The 10,994-nt window shown below is 47.9% G+C and overlaps 1 long non-coding RNA gene across 1 annotated transcript; it reads right to left on the reverse strand.

Moving 5' to 3' along the window:
- Positions 1-2,700: 2,700 nt before the first annotated feature.
- On the reverse strand, positions 2,701-10,674 carry LOC137531636 (uncharacterized). Its single transcript, XR_011023690.1, has 2 exons — positions 10,534-10,674; positions 2,701-3,008 (listed from the first exon to the last, which is right to left on the reverse strand). It is a non-coding gene; the product is annotated as an uncharacterized lncRNA (long non-coding RNA).
- Positions 10,675-10,994: the final 320 nt, after the last annotated feature.

The raw sequence follows: 10,994 nt of genomic DNA on the forward strand, positions 1-10,994 counted from the left end.
ACAGACCCTACCCCAAAAATAAACTCTTGCTTAGCTGAGCTTCAGGCATGGATGAATGATAACTGGTTGAAACTGAATGCTGACAAAACTGAGGTCCTGTTTGTCCAAAGCCAGTGCTCGCCATCAAAACAGCTCTATCCTAAAGCAACACCAATCAGGATTGGGAATTTAGACATAAACAGCTCCAACCTTGTGCGCAGCCTTGGCGTAACAATCGATGGGGAATTGAGTTTCAGAAACAAAATTTCATCTGTAGTTAAATCTTCCTTCTTTCATCTGAAGAACATTGCAAAGATTAAACATCTGATTCCCCCAGAGGATCTTCCAACCCTAGTCCACGCCTTCATCACATCACGGCTGGACTACTGCAATGCCCTTTATGCTGGCCTCCCCAAAAAGGACCTGCGTCGCCTGCAATTAGTGCAGAATGCTGCTGCCAGATTGCTAACAAACCAGCCTCGCCACTGTCACATTACACCGATCCTTCGCTCACTGCACTGGCTACCAGTAGAATGGAGAATACTCTTCAAGATTGGACTGCTGACATTCAAATCCCTGCACAATCTGGGCCCTGGATACATGAAGGACTTGCTGAAGCTGCACCACACCTCGCACAACCTCAGCAAGTTCTATAAACTTGGTCACTCCCAGAGTGCACCTCAAAAAATCTGGAGACAGAGCCTTCTGTCATGCTGCCCCTACTCTTTGGAACTCCCTACCACACCCAGTAAAGACAGCACCATCCCTGGAGCTATTCAAATCCAGACTGAAAAGCCACCTGTTTAGCCTGGCATTTCCAGATTTATAAAATTCTTCCTCTGTACCACGATGGTCGGAGCCATGCTTATGCGCTTTGAGTCCCACGGGAGAAAAGCGCTTTACAAATGTTATTTGTTGTTGTTGTTGTTGTAGCCAGCTCCTCAGTATAAGTAGCCAGATGTGCCCTTAGTATTAGGTAGCCCGCTGCTCCTCAGTATAGCTAGCTAGATGTGCACTTAGTATTAGGTAGCCTCGCTCCTCAGTATAGCTAGCCAGATGTGCACTTAGTATTAGGTAGCCTCGCTCCTCAGTATAGCTAGCCAGATGTGCACCTAGTATTAGGTAGCCCCGCTCCTCAGTATAGCTAGCCAGATGTGCACCTAGTATTAGGTAGCCTCGCTCCTCAGTATAGCTAGCCAGATGTGCACCTAGTATTAGGTAGCCTCGCTCCTCAGTATAGCTAGCCAGATGTGCACCTAGTATTAGGTAGCCCCGCTCCTCAGTATTAGGTAGCCCCGCTCCTCAGTATAGCTAGCCAGATGCGCACCTAGTATTAGGTAGCCCCGCTCCTCAGTATAGCTAGCCAGATGTGCACCTAGTATTAGGTAGCCTCGCTCCTCAGTATAGCTAGCCAGATGTGCACCTAGTATTAGGTAGCCTCGCTCCTCAGTATAGCTAGCCAGATGTGCACCTAGTATTAGGTAGCCCCGCTCCTCAGTATTAGGTAGCCCCGCTCCTCAGTATAGCTAGCCAGATGCGCACCTAGTATTAGGTAGCCCCGCTCCTCAGTATAGCTAGCCAGATGTGCACCTAGTATTAGGTAGCCCCGCTCCTCAGTATAGCTAGCCAGATGTGCACTTAGTATTAGGTAGCCCTGCTCCTCAGTATAGCTAGCCAGATGTGCCCAGAGACGGATTAAGGTGCAAAGGGGCCCTAGGCAAGTAAGAACTTTGGGTCCATTCTTGACACCCGCCTGGGTTTTTTGGCAAGATTTGGTAGGGACTAACGTCAACCAGACCCCCTAGTCTCTTTTTCAGGACTTAGGCATCTGCCTAAATGGCTTTGTAGATGATCTGACTCTGATGTGCCCCCCAGTATTTGGTAGCCCCCCTCCCCAGTAAGTATAGCTTAGCAGTTGTGCCTCCAATATTAGGTAGCCCCCTCTTCTGTATAGCTAACCAGATATTCCCCCTGTATTAACAGCCCCCTTCCCAGACTAGAGAGCCAGGTGTGCCTCCAATATTATATAGCCTCCCCTCTTCCATATGCAGAGTAGAGCAACCAAAGCGGACCTCATTGACCAGTCTGTACTCTTCAGCCTTGTCTGTCGCATAGACTCATCTCTATGACTCCCTCTAGTGGAGCCACTAGAGGGTGTCATAGAGGTGAGACTGCGCGGCAGGGCTGAAGAGGGATCTTGGTGGCGCCAACTGGTGAGTGAGCATATGGCCAGGTGAGGGGGACATCCTGGGGGGCACAGGTGCACCCTCAGGACTCTGCATCCAGAGGCTGGTTTCTCCTGAGCCTCTGCCTTAGGTTGAACCTGCTTTATTTCCATAGCAACAGACACATAACTAGCCTCTAAGCTAGCAATATGTCTGTACAGCACTTAACCCTATACTGTCACTCAAGGGATTGAGCCCTGATCCTTATGGGTGACAGTAATTGGAAGTGTATATGTAGCTTAAGAGGCTTCAGGAATGCCCTATAAAGAATTTCAGGTATGAAAATAAGTAGTTGATAGAGAGTCCACCAAACCTCATCAGCCAATAGGATCTCATCTATCAGTAAATCATGAATTCTCGTGAGTTGCAATAGATTACTGTTATTTTGCTTTTTGCTTTCCGAGTAGCTTTTTCTTTAAGTAAAGGGTTGTTGTTCTATGCACTTGAATGACAGTTTTATGTTGTCTTAAGAAGCGGATCACGCTTGGGGAAGGTGTTCATTTAGCATCTGATGTGAATTTTGCCTGTATTTCTGGACAATAACCTCAGTGTTGGCCGAGCTGTTCTGCGTCTCTCATCGCAGTGCGTGCCTTTGAGCCGATCCATTCATCAGAGCGTGTTCCAACCATTCTAATCATTCTGCAAGCCCACAAGGATACACTGATCTTCTGACCTCGGCACACTCTCTCCTCAATAAATCATAGATTGTATCCAGTGACGTCATCTCACAAAGTGCCAGTTTATGAGGTAAATTGTGAACAGTTGGGGGAAGCCACAGTGGGAGACAGAAATCTGACACAACTTCTGTGGAAACAAAACTAGTAAAGGTTAATGGATGGATAGATGAATTCATAACGTATATGTACTAAATCATGGTTTGTGCAATAATTTAATAATAATGCACCACTGGTTTTACCCCTAGAAGAGATCTGAGAACATCCTGGGCCCATATGCAATTAACGTTTTCTCCTGAGTTTTCTCCTAGGTACAGTGACCAGATTTTTCTTGGCTCAACCTGGGACGGAGGGGAGGGGGGGTTGGGGGTGCTGGTGTGGCGCGCGATGCGTTAAAAACATATATATCACATATTGCAGATGCCTTGATATGTCCTTCTTTTATTATTGTTAATGTTTATTAACACAGTGTTTTATAATTAAATCTAGGCATCTGCAATATGTAATATATATGTATTTATTTAAATTGAATTATTTGGGTAGTGGGAGGCTATCCAGGAAGGCAAAACAGGGTAGCAGAGAAAGTAATTATGCCGCAACAGGCCCTTCCTCCTCTCTGCCGGCGGACCAATGACGCACACCCTAGTTGGGTTCTATAGCCGGGGGGGGGGGGGGGGGGCGGGGAACTGGGCGACACCTTTGCATATGAATAGAGCTAGTACAGCGTATGTGTCTCAGCCCCTGATGAGTCACGCCCCCTAGTGACAAAACGTGTAGGGCGGAGCCAGAGACACGTACGCTTTCCCTGACCGGTAGCTGGACGGATGGTTTGCCGGAGGAGACGCGGAGAGACCTACCTATCATTGGATATGTGAGATATGCTGTTTTAAAGATTACTATCTGGTACGCTGAATTTTAGGTGGGGCTTGAGAGCCATATTAAATAAGCATTTTTACGCTGTGAGAAGTGGTGTGGTCTGTTTTTCACTCACAGAGCCTGGATCACTGTGATATTGATACGCAGTTTTACAAGAGCTGGCAACTGACGGGGGGAGTGAGTGTACCCATCCTGCATGTGGCGGTTTTTCTCCCTAACACAGTGGGCCTGAGTCACAAAGCGGTGCTAACCCAGTTAGCACGCCTAAAAGACTTTAGGCATGATAACCATTGCACCACGCTGGTGAAAAGCCAGTTTGGGCGTGATAAGTTTAGGCGTGATAAGTTTAGGCATGATAAGTTTAGATAAGTTTAGATCGCGCGCAAAGTCCCGCACGCAAAGCAGCGCCATTAAACTCTATGCGAAGTGCACCAGACTTTGCTAGCGCAAAACCTTTTGATCAGCTGTGCACTGCGGTGCTAACCCAGTTGGTGCTTAAACTTATCACGCCTAAACTTATCACGCCCAAATTTATCATGCCTAAACTTATCACACCTAAACTTATCACGCCTAAGCTTATCACGCCTAAACTGAGTTTAGGCGTGTTAAAGGGCTTTTCACCAGCGTGTTAACTGTTAGCACCGCTTTGTGAATCAGGCCCAGTGTGTTTGCTGAGCACAGGGTGTACTGTTGTTAGAGGTTACCCGCTATGTGTTTGTACCTCTCTCCTAGGGACACCACATGGATGGCTGAATATAGAGAGAATAACCTTGCCAGCAGCGCGGCTGTGATAAACGTATATGTGTAAAGAGGAGGATTTTTTCTGACTTTTTAGACAGCAAGCAGCAAACTGGACACTATATTGCAATAAGGTGGTGAGCGCTGTATTGTTTTGTGTATATATACTAGGTGATATTTTCACACTTGTCAATGAAATGCCTTTTAAGCAATAAGCAATCAAGAAAATACTCAAAATAATTTTGACAGTACTTTCCCACCTTCTTTTTTGTACTTTTTCAATTGCACAGTGCTGAAAAGTTATTATTAACAGAAGATGAAAATGTATCTCCTAGGAGAAAATTCATGAGAAAAAGTGAATTGCTTATGGCCCCTGGTTTCTTGTTGTTCTTGCGTGCTTTTCATTGGCCTGCATACTGTGCACCCTGTACATCAGGGCCCATCTGCAATTCACTTTTCTCCTGAGTTTTATCTTAGGAGAGAGTTTTTCATCTTCTGTTAAAATACATTTTCAGCACTCTACAATTAAACAAAGTACCATAGTAGTAGGCAAAGTAGGCGAAACCTCAGGAGAGAAAGTGAATGCATACTGGCCACAGTGCACTACAGCCTGCTGCGTATGGTGCTGTGTAGCCATAGACCAGTGAGAGCACTCATGCTGACCCCTGTCTTCTCCTGACAGTGCATACAATGGGCATCTGAGCATCTGAACCAGACCATGCAGCAACAGAAGAAGGTGAAGCAAGATTTTGTTTTTGTTTAGAACATGTGGATGGCCGGGCGTGTTGTTTGTCTGTGGGATGTGCTGGAAAAACAAGTCGAGTCCGTGGCGGCCCCACCTTGCAACTTACAGGATTTGGGACTTGCTGCTAACGTCTCTGTGCCAAATACCACAGGACAGCTTCAGAGTCTAGTGAAGTCTATGCCTCAACAGGTCACAGCTGTTTGTGCAGAACAAGGAAGACCTACACAGTATGAGGCACTAGGAGAGTCATAGCAATAGGGGATGCAGAGGTTGCGACCACACCGGGGCCCTTGAGGCAGAGGGGCCTACTAGGGGTCCTCCTTTATCCATCCTTTTAGCTTTTTATTGGTGCTGTGCAGTGGCGTACCTAGGGCATTTGGCACCCGGTGCTGGGTATTAAAAGACACCCCCCTTTTAAAAATGGGCGTGGCCACAACCGGCAAAAAAATGGGGCGTGGTCATGACCGGATGAGGGCGGAGCTAACTGTAATTTAAAGTATTAGCTAGTATAGTTGCCCCCAGTATAGCTAGTATAGTTGCCCCCAGTATAGCTAGTACAGTTGCCCCCAGTATAGCTGCCCCAGTGAAGCTAGTATAGTTGCCCCCAGTATAGCTAGTATAGTTGCCCCCAGTATAGCTAGTATAGTTGCCCCCAGAGCTGCCCCAGTATAGATAGTATAGTTGCCCCCAGTATAGCTAGTTTAGTTGCCTCCAGTATAGCTAGTTTAGTTGCCCCCAGTATAGCTAGTTTAGTTGACCCCAGTATAGTTGCCCCAGTATAGCTAGTATAGTTGCCCCCAGTATAGTTGTCCCCAGTATAGCTAGTATAGTTGCCCCCAGTATAGCTGCCCCCAGAGCTGCCCCAGTATAGTTGCCCCCAGTATAGCTAGTATAGTTGCCCCCAGTATAGCTGCCCCCAGTATAGCTAGTATAGTTGCCCCAGTATAGCTGCCCCCAGTATAGATAGTATAGTTGCCCCCAGAGCTGCCCCAGTATAGCTAGTATAGTTGCCCCCAGTATAGCTAGTATAGTTGTCCCAGTATAGCTAGTATAGATGCCCCCAGTATAGCTAGTTTAGTTGCCCCCAGTATAGCTAGTTTAGTTGCCCCCAGTATAGCTAGTATAGATGCCCCCAGTATAGCTAGTATAGTTGCCCCAGTATAGCTAGTATAGATGCCCCAGTATAGCTAGTATAGTTGCCCCAGTATAGCTGCCCCCAGTATAGCTAGTATAGATGCCCCCAGTATAGCTAGTATAGTTGCCCTCAGTATAGCTAGTATAGTTGCCCCCAGTATAGCTAGTATAGTTGCCCCCAGTATAGCTAATATAGCTGCCCCCAGTATAGCTAGTATAGATGCCCCCAGTATAGATAGCTAGTTTAGTTGCCCCCAGTATAGCTAGTTTAGTTGCCCCCAGTATAGCTGCTCCAGGAGGGGGGAAGCAGCGCTAGAAGGAGGGGCAGTGGGGGCAGCGGCGGGGAGGGGGGAAAGATCCCCCCCTCCCTCACATGGGTCCCCTCCTTCTGCCTCTCTTCTCCTCTAAATGACAGCGGGGGCAGCGGGCAACTTAGAGTTAGGGCGGGCGGGCAGAGACTACTCACTTTACGTCTGCGTTCCAGCAGCTGGAGCGCTCCGTCGCCGTCACGTGCCTCTGCGCCTCCAATGCGTGTCACAGCATTGGAGGCGCAGAAGAGGCACGTGACGGCGACCCAGCGTTCCAGCTGCTGGAACGCAGAAGTAAAGTGAGTAGTCTCTGCCCACCCGCCCTGACTGTAAGTTGCCCGCTGCCCCCACTGTCATTTGGAGGGGAAGAGAGGCAGAAGGAGGGGACCCAGGTGAGGGAGGGGGGGATCTTTCCCCCCTCCCCGCCGCTATCCCAGTCACCCCTCTTTCCAGCGCTGCTCTTCCCCTCCTGCACTGTCTGCAACAATGGGAGGTCGTGGCGACACCCCCCTGGCTGGCTGTCACCCGGTGCGCCACGCCCCGCCTGCGCCCTATTGTAGGAACGCCACTGGTGCTGTGATCATTATGAACACCTCTATTTGTGCATTGAATCCTTAAAAATCTTCTTATTCTGATGACACTTCTCTGACACTGCAGCTGTCCTAGGTAGGTTTTGGGGCTCCATATCAATAGAGTGTTTGGGGCCCCATGTAAAACTCACACCAGGGCCCCAAACTCCTTAGTTATGCTACTGGGCACCAGGCAGGTGGTATTATATGCTTTGGCTAAATTAGTACACAAACTGACAGGATATTCCCTTCAGCCAATCATCAAACTCTTCTTCCTGCTGAATCTCATCCACAAACTCAGTTTACTCAACCCTGGTGGTGCCAGTGCAGAGTGGTGTATGTGTACAAACAAAAGGTATAAGTAACCTACCCTCCTAGATACAAGGCCCCCCCCACCCCCCTCCAGAGTAGCTTGTGTGGCCAGAATTATTATGGGTGAGGGTCTGGAGTCGTGGTGACCAAACAGTGAAGGAGAAGGGTCATGGTGGCCACACTACTTATATATCCCCTGGCAGGTGGACCTCTTGGCCCTGGGGGTCTTCGGGGTGAGGTTATGAACGTAGGGGGACCTCACTAGCATTTTGCTAGAGGGAACCCATGTTTGTTGTTATGGCCCGGGTACAGACCATGGTTAACAGAAACTAGGTAGAGGGGAAACTTAGCAATGGATTGGAACTGCGTTGTTGGCATTTACGGTATTTCACATAAGCTCCCCCTTAACGCCATGGATGCGAGAGTAATGTCCCCGGCTGCTATAGCCGCACGGACATGAGAGTCATGTGTGTGCACTCTGCTGGGTGCAGCGCGCGATTGGGTGTGCACATGCACGCTCCCGATGGCCCCCAATGCAGGAGGAATAGGTGGAAGGGGATATGTGTCCCCTGAACCAACCCGTGCCTGTTTAGTGAGAATGGGAGCATTTGTAATCCCACAGAATTTGACAGGCAGAAAACCACCTAATCTTGTTTCTTACCACGCTTGCGCTCAATCCCGCATTATTCTAACTCATTACATGCAGGCTCTGAATTAACGTCAATGTCCAGAATCCACTGCATTTCACACAAAGCATGCGTTATGCAACCCACCACTGTAAACCTAGCCTAAGGCTCAACACACACCATACAATCTTGGTTGTTCAATCTTACCACTTTCATGTAGTATAAGAGCTTATCCAGTCAATCATTCAAGGTATTTTCACTCTGTTGGCCCTTATACTACATAGATTTGGTAAATCTGTACAACCAAGATTGTATGGTGTGTGTTGAGCTTAAGTGTTGACATCCCCAGGGCCGGCCTTAGGTTTCACAGCGCCCTGAGCGAAACCTGATTTTTTGCCCCCCCCCCTTCATGCTCTTCCCACGTGCAAATACACGCACGCACGCATACACACACACAGGCCCATATGCAATTCACCTTTTCTCCTGAGATATCTCCTAGGACAGTGGTTCCCAACCTTTGTGACGTTGTGGCACATCACGCCAAATGCTCAGATCTCTGACACGTCACATATGTATAATAGAAAAAATACTATTAATAACCACGATCCACGAATGGATGGAAAGAGTGCATTATCCTGAATATACATAAAAATGGAGGCTAGAACCTTTCAGGAATATTAATAGAAACAATCAGTGGGACAGTTAGGCGCCTCCCCCCCCATTTAGAATGATAGCACAGCACCGACAATTTGCACCAGGCGTTATAGCCGCAGTGCGCCCCCCCCCTCTAAAACGCACTCAGACTCAGTATAGGTAGGTAGCCAGGTATAGGTGCCTCCAGTATAGGATCTGATGTGTAGGTGCCCTCAATATAGGTTGCCAAGCATAGGTGCCCCAGTATAGGAATTCAGTTGAAGGTCTCCATCCCCCCATAGGTAGCCAGGCTTAGGTGCCTCCAGTATAGGTAGCCAGGTGTTGGAGCCCTCAGTACAGGTAGCTAGCTATAGGTGCCCCCAGTATAGGAAATCAGGTGTAGGTGCCCTCAGTATAGGTAGCCAGCTATAGGTGCCCTCAGTATAGGAAATCAGGTGTAGGTGCCCTCAGTATAGGTAGCCAGCTATAGGTGCCCTCAGTATAGGTAGCCAGCTATAGGTGCCCTCAGTATAGGAAGTCAGGTGTAGGTGCACTCAGTATAGGTAACCAGCTATAGGTGCCCTCAGTATAGGAAATCAGGTGTAGGTGCCCTCAGTATAGGTAGCCAGCTATAGGTTCCCCTTAGTATAGGGAATCAGCTATAGGTGCCCTCAGTATAGGTAGCCAGCTATAGGTGCCCTCAGTATAGGAAATCAGCTATAGGTGCCCTCAGTATAGGTAGCCAGCTATAGGTGCCCTCAGTATAGGAAATCAGCTATAGGTGCCCTCAGTATAGGTAGCCAGCTATAGGTGCCCCCTTGGAAGCTGGCGCCCTGAGCGACCGCACCGGTCGCTCATATCAAAGGCCGGCTATGGACATCCCATATCCCCAACCTGAACCAATCAGTAAACAGCACAGGTAGCAGTATGTCCATTAGAGATTTCAAAACAGCAATGTTACAGTATTTTCTGCATCATACTGTACTGCGGGCAATTAGGAAAATGTATAGTTCTCAGGCCGCAGGAACAGATGTGGTATGTGAAGTACTGAAAGGCTCGAGAACACATCATTTTACTTAATGGCTTCCTGCAGTGGTCGCAGATAACTCGGGGGGCTTTTGAAGTGCTAATAGGAAACAGGGGGAAGCTGAAACTAGTATGTGGAGCAATATAAAATGACGGAGGCCTGGCATGTCAGCAATCCTCAGTCATTAGCCCGCACGTGAAGTGGCTGAAGTCATTTATTGCATAATTATCACCTGCTGCTCAGGGGGGCATTTCTGCAGCAATACTGGCGGAAACGCCAGTCAATGAAAAACAGCAGCTCTGACAGAGTAAATACAGATGATGCGAAAACTCACTGACTACAAAAACAAAACAAAGTCCAGCGATTCAGGCAATAACTAGAATAACGGTCCGGAAAATTAGGGCCTGCAGCAATTTTTTCAATCTGGGAACCGAAACGTACGAAACATATCTGTACGAACAGACGGGTGTGTACGGTCCCATAGATTAACATTGAATCTGTTCGCGTCCGTTCCATTTGTACAGTCCGGTTACGTTCCGCAAAAAAAACACAGATGTGAACCGGGCCTAAAGGATCACTATGGCAAAAAAATAAATAAATAAATTTAAAATACATGTAAACACATTCAAATAAGAAATATGCTTCATCTCAAGTAAAATGCTTTTCTCCTATGTTGCTGTCACTTACAGTAGTTAGTGGAAATCTAATGGAACTGATAGGTTTTTGACTAGTCCATATCTTCATGGGGGATCTTCAGTATTTCAATTATTCCTTACAAAAACATTCTTTGCAAAACATCTACACAAAGATGCACCCCCACCCAACAGTTTGAACACTATTCTGGCAGTTGGGCTTAGCAACTGCTATTTATTAACCTCCCGAGCGTTATGCTGCTCAGGAGGGTTTGCAGCCGAGAGTCCCCCAGTATAATTTTAACTGATTGCATGGCTGTAATAGCTTCAGCTAGCAGTAGGCTAGCTAGTAGTGGTGGCCGGCATCCCCCTGATTACTGTTGATCCCCCCGATCGCCTGCTAAATACATTACCCAGCCTGGATCCAGCGGTCAGCGCAGCCTCCCCGGACAGCTCCGCTTTTCTCTGCGCCAAAAGGGAAACCGCAGTGACCCCGCCCCCAGAACATCTTATCCA

The sequence above is a fragment of the Hyperolius riggenbachi genome, chromosome 9 (assembly GCF_040937935.1).
Source record: "Hyperolius riggenbachi isolate aHypRig1 chromosome 9, aHypRig1.pri, whole genome shotgun sequence".
NCBI lineage: Eukaryota > Metazoa > Chordata > Amphibia > Anura > Hyperoliidae > Hyperolius > Hyperolius riggenbachi.